Source organism: Apteryx rowi, unplaced genomic scaffold (assembly GCF_003343035.1).
Source record: "Apteryx rowi isolate R43461 unplaced genomic scaffold, aptRow1 scaffold_111, whole genome shotgun sequence".
NCBI lineage: Eukaryota > Metazoa > Chordata > Aves > Apterygiformes > Apterygidae > Apteryx > Apteryx rowi.
This window is the reverse complement of record NW_020447320.1, coordinates 941,117-952,667: the sequence shown is the minus strand read 5'-3', so window position 1 is coordinate 952,667 and position 11,551 is coordinate 941,117. Positions and strand designations below refer to the sequence as shown.

General features: G+C 38.3%; 1 long non-coding RNA gene across 1 annotated transcript; it reads right to left on the bottom strand.

Annotated features, from left to right (window-relative positions):
• Positions 1–8,490: 8,490 nt before the first annotated feature.
• Positions 8,491–11,522, bottom strand: LOC112971545. Its single transcript, XR_003255382.1, has 2 exons — positions 11,215–11,522; positions 8,491–9,562 (listed from the first exon to the last, which is right to left on the bottom strand). It is a non-coding gene; the product is annotated as an uncharacterized LOC112971545 (long non-coding RNA).
• Positions 11,523–11,551: the final 29 nt, after the last annotated feature.

Sequence of the window (11,551 nt, the reverse complement as noted above, 5' to 3'; positions counted from 1 at the left end):
AGAAGCCAGCACTGTTCAGTCTCTTTTAGAGGAATCGTATAACCTTTTTATAACTGCAAGAATCTCCAAACATGATAATCTTAGCCTCATGGATATTATATATTTCTCTTGCCTAAAAATAAAAACCACTAAGTAATGAACTGGTAGTGTAAATACAAGCAGAAGTAAAAAGAGTTCTACTGTTGCTGGACTCCTCCTCCCACTAGATTTCAGCAGTCAGCAAAAATACTTATTCAGTATTAAATTACAGTAAAGAATTGTTGACCCTGGTGTAACTGAGAGCTATGATAAAGTCAAATCAATGGAGTTTGCCTCAGCTTGCAATACTTCAAAAAAGGCCTCTAATTTTGTTTGGATGACAAAAATGATCCAGTCGAAAGCATACAGAAAATATTTGTTAAAAAGAAAACACGCAAAGTCTATACAAGCGTCTCCATAGTGATTTTTATCGTAATGCTTACAGTCGAGCCTGCATTATTTGTTTCTAATTCAGGCTTCACTCTAAATAGTGTATGTTCACAAACTTAGACCACTTACTGCCAAGTGCTTTACACATTTCGCTTTAATTAAATTGCTGCAAAGATTCATATTATATAACCTGTTCCAATATAAAAAAGCAGTCTCTCAAAGATGCTGGGTAAAATCCAGGTGCCCCTGAAGTCAATAGTAAAATTCTCACTGACTTCATTGGAATCAGGATTTTACTCTAAAGTTTTTCTTATATGTGGGTAATAAAACATTATCCTGTTACCTACATATTAAGTTCTTAGGTGCATTATTCCAATGAACTTATATTTTAATGAATTCCACCCTATCATTTATTATTTCTGTTACTAGACAAAAATAAGTATTACTTCAGAGTTCAGTAATGTCTTGTTTCAAATTATGTTTGTAAATGCTGCAATATGCAACAGATTCAAGTTTAGATAAGCTCCTAGCCTGTGGACTGAAGTAGGCAAATGCTCTCAGAAACTGCAATTTTATCACGGACTTCCCCCCTAGAACCGCCTGGACAAAGCTCTGGGAGATATATTTACCCTTAGCATTTAGGGTCTCTCTTAACTGTACAGCGATAGGTTCAGTACTAAGTTATAGGTGAACAGCACATGAAAGTAGCATAAAAAAGTTAAGAAATTTTAAAATAATCTTTAAGATCATCAGTGTAAGATCTAGGCTTAGCAATTTACCTCACTTAGGGTGTTACGCAGCAGCGCCAGGGCTGCCGGAGTGGGATGTTCTGCTGTGACAGAGGAGAAATGTGAATTATGGCTAACGTGGAACAAGCCTGGCCGTGGTCGGAGATGGCAGTGGCGGCGGCTACCTGAGCTGGTACCTTCTGCCGCCGCCGCCACCTTCACAACCGCATCGAGGGCAGAGCCTGTCTCAGTGCTACTGCAGCACAAAGTCATTTTCTTAATTTATATTTTTTTCCGAGGTTGCTAAGATGTTACCGTTTAGACAAACCCGGATTTTTATTTACAGCTAGGTCAGTGACCCCGAGCCAGTCACTCAGGCTAGTGACACCGAAGCTGTCCAGCTGTAAACTAGGATGAGACCCCACATGAAATTCATTTGAAGTGTTCAGGTGAAAACTGCGATCCAAAATTAATTATGATTAAAGCTGACAACACTAGTTCAATTTAAAATATGCTTAACTGGTTTAAAAATAAAACTCGAGGCTCCCTTCCCCTGCAAGCCAGCTCCGCAGCTATTTAAGCATGCGTTGCCTATCCCGTGCCGCCTTCTCCGATTTAGTTGTACGATTCCTATAAATAGCAGCCAAAAAAGTGCGCTCACCCAGTTGTGCACACACTCATGTTTGTTTATTTGTTTGCTCCGTTTTAGGGAAGTACCGTGGTAACTTTACTCCTCCTGCGCTGCCCGGTGCCCCCCCCCCTTCGCGGTCCCCCCCGACAGCGACGGTGAGGTGCCCCGGCCCTCCCCCACCCTCGCGGCAGGGCCCGCGCGCCGGCGTTGCCCGGCAACGGCTCTCGCCGCTGTACTTCAGCAGCCGGCAACGGCTCCGAGACACCCACAGGCGCGCGCCGCCTCAGAGCGGCCGTTAAGGAGAGCGGCGGCGGCGCTGCGGGGCCGAGCGGCGGGCCGGGGTGGCGCTCCGGCCTGAGAGGGCTGGGCAGCTAGGGCCCGGCTCTGCCGGCGAATGAAAACGCGTTCCTAACTGAGAGCTGCGTAACATTCACGTTTTCCGCGACCTTTTTTTTTTTTCCCCCAGAACTAGACTATGAATTTATGCTAATTAATGTTTTTTAGTCTATGGCAGTCAAGACATTGAACGCAGGCCAGGGTGCCTGTTTGCACTGCTTTCAAAGGTAAGGTTTTTCCATCATCAAATAACAAGTATATATTTTCTTTAACTCTTTTCATCTGTTGTGAAAGAAATACCATTATTCAAAAATATATCATTCCCTACATTTTAAGTGCTTTTTTGACTTGCACTGAAGGTGAGGAAATCACAGGGTAAATATCAAGTGATACGTCTTTAAAGGAATAAATGAAAATGAGAACCTAATCTATGTAAGTTGATATCGATTCTGTCAAGCAAAACAACTAAGACACAAATATCCCAGACCTTTTTGAAAAGAACGAAAACCAACTGAAAAAATCTTTAATTAAGAAATCAGGGAATATATAAGTTTAAATATTACCTCTTACGAGGCCAGCATGTATCTGGCATCTGTTCAGGTCTGCTCTTCTGTGCAAACTGGGGGATTTTTTAAGAGCATACGGGCAGTTAAAGCAAGCTCTTCCTGAAAGAGAGAAGCTAGGAATTATCTGCCCTCGTATTTACTCAAACATCATCAAAGTTGTAAAAGGAAAAAAAACACCACTTAGTAACAAAATGTAAATCTCTTTCAAGCCTTCATTTCCAAAGATACTGCGGCTGCAAAGCCTTACAGGAAAAGGAGAGGTATACATATAACGTGCTTAAAGTATTATCCAAGCAACAGAGACAGATCATTTATGTGGAAAGCAAAACTCCCAGGTCAAATGGCTGCAAAAACTGCATCTTTAAAGTCGCCTGCAAAATTCTGTCCTTGTGCAAATTGCAGTGTTTTGGGACCAGCCACCTTCTTTGCATAACCAAATGTCTCCTTTAAAGCTGTTTCAGGGGCTTGTTCATACAAACAGGTGCTCATGCAAGTACAGGCACAAAATCACTGGCTTCAAGTGTAAAGTGCACATACATTATCGCACTCTCATTTCAGCGTGCCTGGTAGCAGAGCTCCTAACTAGCAAAGCTAGCTCCTAGCTCTATTTCTATGTCTGCAATCTCACATAAAATTGAGGGTAGATCAGTCAAACCTAATACACTCTAGGACTGTAAAGGGATTAATCTCACATAAACCTTCACAAAAAAAGTCAAAATTAATATTTATTTACATTCATTTTATTTTTCAATGAGAAAACAAGCCTCCTTTTTCGTCCTACATCAGTAAGTCTAATTGCTTAGATTTTGCATTTAAAATCCACTGCACTACAGTTAACCTATATTCTTGAGCTCAAATGAAAAGCTAAAAGCATGTATTTTAAAAAGGGCTTAGCCAGCTTTTCCATTTCATTACTAGATATCTATTACATGGGCAAGATGTGTACTTTACTCTCACTGATATAGTGTTTTATGTATAAACATCTTGACCACCACTATGTTGTCAGTGGTTAACAGATTCGGTGTGCTTTGGCTGAATTTCTGATGGGAAAAACTGTGACTTGCACTCTAAATATTTTTTCTGGAGAATGGATTCCTCAGCAGACTATGGGCATCTTGTCCAAATACAAGTAAACATTCTAAAAGGAATTTAATGCTCCTGGCAGGTACCGACTTGCCAGCCTCGGAAACCTAAATCTTTGCGATCAGCAGCACAGCACAGCTCAGGCATGGTATGGTGCAAAGGCAGGAGCACAGCAACCTTTCCCACCATGCAACACCAGGGTCCTCCAGCATGGGCATGGGTGGAACGATTAGGAAAGAAATAATGCCTGCCGCAAATAGGCACGTGGCTGATTAGTACTTGTATTTCTGACAAACATCCTGATCAAGTTTCTCTCACAGATTCAGTTTGATCAAGCTAATATTTAAAGTAAAACATCCTGAAGCTGGTACATCCTAAGAATTTTAGTTAATATTAGTTACTAGTATATTAGTTTATTAACATTTGTATAGTTTTAGCTAATGAAGGTAATTAAATTTTAATCACTGCTCTTTTTATTTATTTCCAGGATGCCATAGGAACATCTGTTGTACCTGGGCAGTTGGATTACAGAGGATTACAGATAGGGCAGAGGTTTGGGCCCATGCACAAGAGACAATTGTTTTTGATACCTGGGAAGTCATTGAAGGCCATTAAGAGTATTAATAATGTTACTTAACATTTTTACAGTGCTTTGCATGCTTAAAGCACAGCACAGACTAAAAAGTAATTAGTGACCTGGATGCTTCTGAAATGATTAGCAATATCATTTAAACTGTCATTAAAATACAATTAGCAGTCGTTTGAACTGAATGTTGTAGTTCACAAAAGTCTAATTGGTGGCTTGTGGGTCACATCTGGACATCAGGAGGATTGTGCCTGCTCTTCTTCTTCTTGAACTGTACCAGCTCAAAGAGCACCTAGTCCCAGGAGTGGCTGCTGTACCCACAAGGTAAAAATGGATAGCCATTATGTGACAGGAAAGTCGACCACATAAAGTACCCCTTGTATCCAGCCCACTGCATTGAAAAGCTGATGTAGCTTGGATTTTTTTTTAGAGCTCATTTCAGTCTGTGTGCAGATTCAAGCAGACACTGCACCATCACTTTATACTTCATAATTCCAAACAATTCAGTTTTTCTTTTTTTACTTGAGTTTTGGAGCACAGCTTTGCAGCAGAAGCAGCTGCTGTGGCAAGATTCCTGGTGATGAAATTCTGGAGTACTTGGTAAGACAAGTAACTGAGCTATCTACATCTCTTGGCAAAATGGATGATACATTGGTAGACCATGTTGGCATGTGTTTGGGTAAGATGAAGAATTTAGTTGCTGTAGCAGACTCAAAGGGAAGGTCTGGCTTGGATGGTGTTCTTAAAACTGGAATCCATATCCTACATTTAGGTAGCTAAATGTGTCACATTCTTTAAATACTTGTATGAATTACATAAATGCCAACAAAAATGACATGTTTTTTACATGCTAGAACTGTAAATAGCTGCTCTTCTGAAATGGCCATGGTATATATTTTTTGCTTCTACATGTTCTTCCGATTTCACCACTTGCAAATGTGTCATATTTGTTAGTAATATCTAGATATAGTAATATATCAGTATCTGTTTGGAATACTGTTGATTCTCCAGTGCAGAATATTCCCCATTGCAGAATATATTTTAAATACTGGCTTTTTGTATCTCACACAACTATTCATTAATACCAACAGAACAGCATGCTACTGTTCCAGGTTTTCTAAGAACCAATGCTGTTGCTTCCCACAAGCTCCTGTTGCCTGCTTCATAATGCCTTTATTATTTGTGCTTTTACTCTTGAAAAAATCAAATTTAGAAGTGAATTTTTTTATGCTTTTGTTTTTAAAAATAATTAAAGAAGGCAAATGGACCTGATGTAATCTGTATACTGTGTGCCATGGCTAAGTATCTACTGTGAAAGCACTGCTTGTTCTCTGAAAGGAGGAATTCTTTCAGACAGCCACACTTGTCCCCTCCTCTGCTAGACTGGTTTTCCCATAGACTCATAGGAGTTGCTGTGAGTCATTTTCTTGCCCCAAAAATTTGCTGGAGCAATATTGTCATTTACTAGATGTTTGTACAGGACCTGGCTCCTAACAGGTGTGACTCCAAGTACAATCAAGAGTTTTGAGTTTTCCTGTTCTGCTGCACAGAAAGTTTGCCCTACTAAAGTACAATGGCTTCTTAATCATCTTTTCTTTAGATTACAACTTGGACTTCATATTGCTTCATCCTAACATTGACTTTACAACAAGCTGTCAGAGAAGCTCTTTTCCTCTGCCAATCATATAGCAAGCAGCTGTTTTCAGATATGTCCCATCTACAAAGGATTTGAATGTTGGCCTAGCATGTTTTACAAGTATATGAATGGCCTAAAGAAATTATTTGGAAAGCAGCAGATGCCTTTGGAAGAGGGAAAGAGAAAGAATAGACTTGAAAAGGATATTAACAGGTAGCCAGGCCCAAGAAAATAGAAAAAAGTGTAACTCAGGAGAAAGTGTGCCAAGAAGCAGCCTTTTAATATCTGCCTAAAAGGATAACAAAGCTCCTTGTGATGCCTTTTTTGTGTTTTTACTCTCTCTGCGTTACCATTCTTCTATACAAGAAACAAAAATTGTTGTCCAGATCATTCAGATAAAATATACTTCCTGAATCTGCTAAACACAAAAAATACATACTGTCTCAGCAGGAACAAGAGACCAGGTACTACAAAATGTGATGTGGGGGGTTGTCATAGCTATAATCCTTAGAAGTGCCAGATGAGTGATTTGCTAGAATTTTGCATAGGTAATTGCTATGATACTGAAATAAGAGTATGTCTGTTGGATAATGGACAACAGACCAAAACAAAGGTGAACAATTGTAATAGGAGAAAATATTATGAGGAGCTCATAGCAAAATTAAGATACTAAGTGAAATTCCCAAATAATATGAACCCACTGAACAGAGTCTTCATTCCACTACTGACATCTACCCCAATATTATCTATTTGGATGAGCTTCCTCTTAATGTGAAGGTATCAGGAACAGCATATAGAAAATACTCTGAATCAGCAAGAACTTGGAAGGATTTAGCAGTTTGGGAAAAGAGTGACAATTATTAAATAATTTACTGCACTTTATAAGGGGACAGAAATGTGAGAAATCTATGAAGAATCAACTAAGAACCAACCAGTTTCCCTTGATATTAAAGGAGGAGGCATAAAATAAAACGGCTTACCACAAAATGGCTTTTGACTAAGAGTGAAAAAAGTAACGAAGAATATATTTTGGATAATTCTATATTCTGTTATGGTAAATGAAACAGTGAATGCTGATAGGAGAAAAATAAAATAAGATGCCTTCTTCCTGTATGGTCATCATTAGTACGTTATTTGCATGAGGTATTTGCAAGGAGAACAGACTTCCTGAGTGTCAGAATAGCACCAGCATCTGAGATGGGCAAATAAGTAGGACTTACTGCCAATCTTCCTGAAATACTAAAGGTCTATTAGGCCACTAGTGGGGGAGAATGGGAAAAGAAATCTGTAGACTGCAGTTTACTGTGTCTTCTTAACAGTCTTTGCTAACAGTTCTCAGAGTTAAACCAGTAGCTTAAGCCAAAAGAGATGGAGAACTTGAAAAAGGCACAAATTCTACATGACCAATGCAATAAGATTACTGAAAATCAAATTAAGATGCTGCAGAATGGTCAGAGTCATCAAAGTTCATATCAGTCAATGAGAACACGCAGAAGAATATTCTAATACCTAGTAACAGTCTCCTAAAATTCTGCATTGTAGTAAAACAGAGTGGATATATAGCTAAACAGAAATGACTTGATTGCAGCAAAAAGATGCAAGTCATATTCACCAGATATTAGTGCAACCAGTTTCTCACAGTTTTAAATTAATGTTGAAGTTGAATTTTAAATTAAGTTGAAATGTTAGAATGCTTGACATGTAAGAGTGGGTCAGCAGAAACTAAAAACTTCAGCAAGGTGCTTTGCAAAGAGAAAGTTCTATAAAAGACACATGAGAATAGGTATTATACAATTGTTGCTGGAAGAGTAAGATTCCTTCTTGTATACTACGAAAATATTTAACTGTTAGCAGCAATAAATCTATTTAAGCTGGCCAATCACCTATGGGCTTCTGTGATCTTACGTCTTGCAGAAAGCTGAAAAAGGAAGAAGCTCCAAAAATAGACTGAAACTCATCTAAGAGCTAATGGTGATGGAGAGAGTGATAAGCATTTAAATTAGATGTCTCCCAAATGCACATTTTTATGTCCTAAGAGGAAAATATTCCATCGTAAGGTATCATAGATACTTGAAAAAAGTTACTGTACGCTAAAGCAAGTGGTGTTTGTAGATATTTTTAAAAGGCTATAGAGATGTAGCTGAAAATGGAAATCCTTTAACTGTAAATATTTTTGTATGATAACATTATATATGATTTACTTGCACCAACCTAAGATACAAGAAAGATATGTCTAGTCTGGTAGCAAGTGCTACAATACAAAGTTAGAGCTAGACTACAGTGAGTCACACATTTTGTCCAAAGGAAATTTTAAAACCAAAGCCATTTTTTCCCTCAGTTTTTACTATTTTTGGAACTATTTTACCTAGAGTAAATGGTAGGCACGTTTATAACTTTAAAAAAATGAAGGGAAGATCACTTGAAATAATGTACATACTGAGAACTGAAATAAGTCAACCTGAAGAAATGTCCAAGTAAAATCTAGCTGTTTTTATATAAATCACACAAAGAGTCTGTAAGCTTCTACAAACAAAATTTTAATAAGTAGGTATGAAAGAAATATACCATGAGAGAAACAAAGGCCAGTTTTATTGCTACATGCTATTTAGCGCTACTACAATCAAATGCTTCCGATTACAGGAAGGAGAAATAAAGCAGCTAGTAGTCATAAGCAGCAGCAGAATGTTAACATTAATGGTATGTTTATTTGCAAATGTCTGCATTTAAATTTAGTACAGCAATGATAATAGAAATACTTAACTTTGAACACTGAAGTAACAATATGTAAATGTATCTTACCCGCAGGACAAACTCATGGCCCCTTTACAGGCCCTGGAGGTAAGGAGGAGGGCTGGGAGTTCTCCTCCCTGCAGCAGCAAGAACTAGAAAGTTCTGGGGCAACCAGGAGCAGCAGCTAAATGGCTCCACAGTGAGACACACCAGAGCGAGAGATAGGGAGAAATATTAAGGGAAATCAGGTAAAACAAGTGCTTCCCATGGGTAATGTATGTACCAAGGAAAATGTATCCCCAGGAAAATGTACCTATCAAGATTACCTTTTATACCCTATGCTACAGCAGAAGTCCATGTTCATCTCTTAGTGGGAATGTTTCGTTAACAAAGGAATCAAGACTAAAATGATAACATTCATCTCTATGTTCTTGCCCTGACATGGTTATTTATTAGGAGTTCTTCCTAATGACTGTTCAGTTCCTTCCTTCTAGGGAGCCACTCCTAATTCTCTTCTGTTCAGGTTGGATAATGAGTCACTGACTTTAATATTAATCTTTATTAACCCTTCTCTTACAGAACCAACCTCTGGTAACAGCGTGAAATATTTTGTGCCTCAATGCTGAAGAAGAAAGCTCTGTAATGCCTTTTCCTCTATTACTCTGTTTTTTTATATGCAGATAACCGATTGATTCTTGCAGGTTTTCTACTGTTGTTTACTTAAAAATATGCTGTCTTCATGCCTTTGCTTAATTGCTCTTTAAATCTTTCTTAGCCTACCTCTTTACCAGTGTAATTTTGCTTTCCATAAATTATGCTGCTTTTCCATTGCCTTCTGTCTGGCCAGATTTTCAGTCACTGAAAAATAGCAATTTGGGTAAAAGAAATTATTGAAACGGAGTGTTTCACTTTCTGTTTTACCTCTCTTTTTCCTTGTCTTTTGAAAAGGGAGGGTAGTGTTTGTTTAGGGACAGGCGAGCTCTGCAGCATTCAGTTACGCTATGCCTATCTAATGCCATGGGAAGCATAAGAATTTTAACAGTCTGGTTTCCATTTTGAGGTGCTTTTGACTAGTTTTCCTCCTTACAACAAAAACCCAAAGTAAACTGGGAGATATTTTATTTATACATGATTTGTCATGCCTAAAAATACTGAACTTAAATATCCTGTGAGATAATTAATGATTCAAGTATTGATTTCTTATTGAATCAACTGTTGTTCACTTCTTAAGATAAATTTGAGAATAGCCTGTCCTGAATACAAGGTGCGTGACAGACAGGATAAAGAAATGAAAAAGGCATACCTTAAATGTGTATTTTGATGAGGGGAAATACAAATTAGTATTTTTCTAAGTTAAGATTCTGAATAGCAGATCACAAGGGTACATTAACTATCTTTTGGCTGTTCTTGATCAAACTTTGTTGTGTTTTTTAGTTAGTGTTGATTATGTGCAGGAACTTCTGCTCCTGTGCTTTTTACACACTACAGGTATGGTATTCTTGTTCTTTTGCCCAAGTTTTGTGGATCTTTGGATACACAGAATTATAAAGTCCTTCCTCCTTTATCTTATTTCCTTGTATTTGCAGTATTGGTCCGCTGTCATGTTTTGTATATCTTTCAAGTGTTCTATAATGCTTTATTATTTCAATGTTAACACTCTTACAGGAAAATCAGAAAAGTGTACGTGAAAGCGAGTTTGAAAAAGCTCCGTTTGTTTCCTTAGGAAACAATGCTCTCAGATTATTACAAAAAAAATTTCTAGGAAGAATTTTTTTATTTTTATTTCCATAGCCTTTTTCAGTATTATTTCATCATCCTTATGTTGCATCAGACATTCTTGGATGCAAATATCCACCAAGTAGCCTCAAGTTGGTGCTCCACTGCTTGAGAACGAACCAACCTACTTCCTAAGAAATAGCTATTCCCAAGTGGGAATATTTACTTTATGTGCCAATCTAACCTGACTGAAATCTCATTAACAATACATTTTCATCCTGATTAATAAAATATTAACATGAATATACAGCATGTGCAGCTTGACATTTTCTTGACACCTGCATAGCAGAGAACTACTAAGATGCTATGTCAATATTTCAAAGACAAACTGTTTGCAACTTCCCTAGCAAGAGAACAATCCAAATCTTGACCTTTTTAAAAATAACATCACCCAGTTGAAACCAAAGAAAGAAAATTAATTATTGCTGCTCCAGAAGATTTTTTTTTTCCTCTGGTAGCTTATGTTTACATTCATTTAGTAGTCACGGCAAGAATATAACTGGCCTGTGGATCACAGGCCTAAATGTGCAGATACCTTTTACACTTTGAGACTATATTAAAACTTACTATCAATCAAAAGCATTTGGAAGTTTTACTGGCACTACTAATATATTGCTGTAGGTGAGCTGAGGGTAATTTGTTATTTTAAAATAACTGCTATTCCTGCAATTCCTGTCAAAAGGAGAAAACAAATTTTAAATTAATGTGCTAAATTCAGAAAAACTGAAACAGACCGTATGCCAGTTTTCATATTGTCTGGACTGGACATCACACGACTTGCTTGGCCCTACGTGATCTGAAGGATGCTGGTGTCTCCCCGTGACTCCCACCGGCTATGCCAAAACCTCTCACCAGCAGAAGGCCGGGCAGCAGCGGGGCGGCCCTTCGAGGCACCTTTCGGGAAAAAGTAAACACTCATCGTTTCAACGGACAGCGATGTTAAAAGATAAGCTTCAAGAGACTTAAAGAAGGCTGTAATTTTGCAAGAAGACGTTAGCACTTTAAAAAACGGTCCAGTACCAGGGGGCCCCGGGAGGCTCCGCAGGCGCGGCCTGCCGCGCGCAGCCCCTA